Genomic DNA, 500 nt, shown 5'->3' with positions numbered 1-500 from the left:
ATAGAAAAGAAGAGAAATAGAGAGAGTAAGACATCTAATGAATATAATTCATTGACGGCGTGGACTTACTCAGAATATTACACTCAGATATGAAAAACAGTTCATATATATATATATAACATATTACATTATAACTCATCAGTTGTACTAATTATCAAATCAACCTATGTAATTTAAACAACACTTATTTCCATCAATATCATAAGTCACCATTTAGCAATATACCATTCATCGACAAGATGTCATGACTATATTTAAATAACACATAAGTGTGAATCATAACCCCAAATAATAATATACACATATGTTTCTATAACCGACATCATAACTCACCGTTCATCAACATAAACCATAATGTATCAACATACATTTCATAAACAAATATCATAACCATAAGTAATAATATGTGCATAATGTTAATGATGCATGATGTTTATAACTCAATGTGGGAATCCACTTCCACAAGTGCAATATATGCATGATATGTCATGATCATCCAC

Source organism: Lupinus angustifolius, chromosome LG08 (genome assembly GCF_001865875.1).
Source record: "Lupinus angustifolius cultivar Tanjil chromosome LG08, LupAngTanjil_v1.0, whole genome shotgun sequence".
In the NCBI taxonomy this organism is placed as follows: domain Eukaryota; kingdom Viridiplantae; phylum Streptophyta; class Magnoliopsida; order Fabales; family Fabaceae; genus Lupinus; species Lupinus angustifolius.
This window is presented reverse-complemented; position numbering follows the sequence as displayed.